Raw genomic sequence first — 2,616 nt, 5'->3', positions numbered from 1 at the left:
TGTGCACACATGAATGACTGAGCACACACAGATGTGTTTACTGCTTATCTTGTCGTCCTCCTTTCTTGCATCTCAGTTCCTTTTACCTGGAATCATTTCCCTTGTATCTGAAGCATATCTTTCAGTGTTCCGCTTGACCACTGTGGTAACCACTAGTCATGTGGATATTGAGCACTTGACTTACAACTACTCTGAATTGAGATTTGCTGTTAGTGTGAAGCTCATCCTGGATTTCAGAGACCTAGTACAAAAATGTAAGAGATCTCGTTAATGATTTTTATATTAATTGCATGTTGAAATGATACGATTTTGATATATTGGCTTAAGCAGATCACTATTCAGATGGATTATCCTTTTATTTATTTATTTATTTTTGCTTTTGAAATTGTGGCTATTAGGGGATTTAAATTCGTGTCCCTCATGTTGCCTTCCTATTGGACAACTCTGTTTTAGAAGTTTCTTTAACAATGGTCTATTGGTGGCAAGTTCTTTTTTTCATATTTATTTATTTAAAAAGTTAACCATGAAAATTTTATTATTGGGTGATTATTTTTTAAACGATTATATGCCATGAGTGTGGACAATTAGATATTAAGATGATGAGAACAGATACTACACTTGATCTTAGCTAAAAGACTGAGAAGCACTGTGGCAAATTCTTAATTTTTTTTTTTTTTTTGGTCTAAAAATGTCTTTATTTTACATTTGCTCTTGCAGTATTTTTTTTTCACATGTACTAGGCTAGATTGAGTTATATTTTCTTCTCTTGAGATATTATTTCACTGTTTCTGGTTTCCATTTTTGGTGATAGGACCATGTCAGTCAACATGATCACTCCTTTCGCTCTAATTTGTTTTTTCTCTGACTGCTGTGTGAAAAATCTGGTTTTTACCATTCTGGTGTATCATTATGATGAATCTAGGTATGGGTTTCTTGTTATTTATCTTGCTTGGGATTCACGGGGTTTTCTGAAACTACTTCTGTCAGTCTGGGAAATTACTAGTTGTTACCTCTCAGATATCACCTGGCCCCCATTCTGTTTTTCCCCTTCTTCTGAAATGCCAGTTAGACCTATGTTAGACTTATACTTTATCTTATATTTTTGCCTACATTTTATGTTTTCCTTATTTTTGTCTCTGTAAGGTGTGTATTGAATTAACAGTGGCTTAGACGGTGTATGGATGTGAGAGTTGGACTGTGAAGAAAGCTGAGCACTGAAGAATTGATGCTTTTGAACTGTGGTGCTGGAGAAGACTCTTGAGAGTCCCTTGGACTATGAGGAGATCCAACCAGTCCATTCTGAAGGAGATCAGCCCTGGGTGTTCTTTGGAAGGGATGATGCTAAAGCTGAAACTCCAGTACTTTGGCTACCTCATGCGAAGAGTTGACTCACTGGAAAAGACTCTGATGCTGGGAGGGATTGGGGGCAGGAGGAAAAGGGGATGACAGAGGATGAGATGGCTGGATGGCATCACCGACTTGATGGACGTGAGTTTGAGTGAACTCCAGGAGTTGGTGATGGACAGGGAGGCCTGGCGTGCTGCAATTCATGGAGTCGCAAAGAGTCGGACACGACTGAGCAACTGAACTGAACTGAACTAGATGGTTAAGAATCTGCCTGCAGTGCAGGAGACCTGAGTTCAAGCCCGGGTTAGGAAGATCCCCTGAAGAAGGGAATGGCAGCCACTCCAGTATTCTTGCCTGGAGAATTCTATGGACAAAGGAACCTGGCAGTCCAAGGGATCACAAAGAGTCAGACATGACTGAGTGACTATCGCTTTCATAAGGTGTGTATTGAATTAATTCTTCATAATTACCTAACATTTTGCTAATACCTTTATCTGTGTCCAATATTCTGGTTCACCTCCTCCATGGAATTTGTTTAATTTCAATGATATTATTCTTATTATTGTTATTTTGAGTACAATTTGCTTCTTTTCAAATCTGCTTATTTCTGACTTAGTCTATTCAGGCTGCTTTAACAAAAATGCCAGAGACTGGATGACTTAAAGAAAAACTTTTTTTTCTCACAGTTCTGGAGGCTGTGAAGTCCACGCTGAAGGTTCCAGCACATTGGAGTCTGGTGAGAGCCAGCTTCCTGGTTCATAGACAGCTGTCTCCACACTGTGTCCTCACGTGGAGGAGGAGGTGCGGGAGCTCTCTGGAGTGTCTTTAATAAGGACACACATCCTGTTCATGAGGATGGTCACCTCATGGGCTAATTACCTCCCAAGGGCCCCACTTCCCAATAAGATCACACAGGGAACTAGGTTTTAACATACGAATTTCGGGAGTGACACATTTAGTCTCTATTTCTTGTTCTTTAATCATATTTTAAATACTTCTTTTCTTTTAAAGATTATAATACAATATGCTTTTCTATAATCTGTGTCTAATAATCCCCAATGTCTGTACTCTTTGCAGAGTCTGATTTTGCTCTTTGCTATTAATGAAGACTTTCTCTGATAGTATCTTCTTTCCTTATATACTTTGTGATTTTTGACTGTTCACTGTCTATATTCTTTGGGATTTTCTTTTATTTTGAAAATTCTTTGAAACCTGTGTTGAGGATTGAGTCATTTCAAAAGGATTTATATTTGCTTCTTGTAGGAGTCT

General features: G+C 38.4%; 1 pseudogene; it reads right to left on the bottom strand.

Annotated features, from left to right (window-relative positions):
- Window positions 1–537: 537 nt before the first annotated feature.
- LOC112584011 lies at window positions 538–648 on the bottom strand (annotated as a pseudogene).
- Window positions 649–2,616: the final 1,968 nt, after the last annotated feature.

The sequence above is a fragment of the Bubalus bubalis genome, chromosome 3 (genome assembly GCF_019923935.1).
Source record: "Bubalus bubalis isolate 160015118507 breed Murrah chromosome 3, NDDB_SH_1, whole genome shotgun sequence".
In the NCBI taxonomy this organism is placed as follows: Eukaryota; Metazoa; Chordata; class Mammalia; order Artiodactyla; family Bovidae; genus Bubalus; species Bubalus bubalis.
Note: the sequence above shows the minus strand (reverse complement) of the source record. Positions and strands in the feature narration are given on the sequence as shown.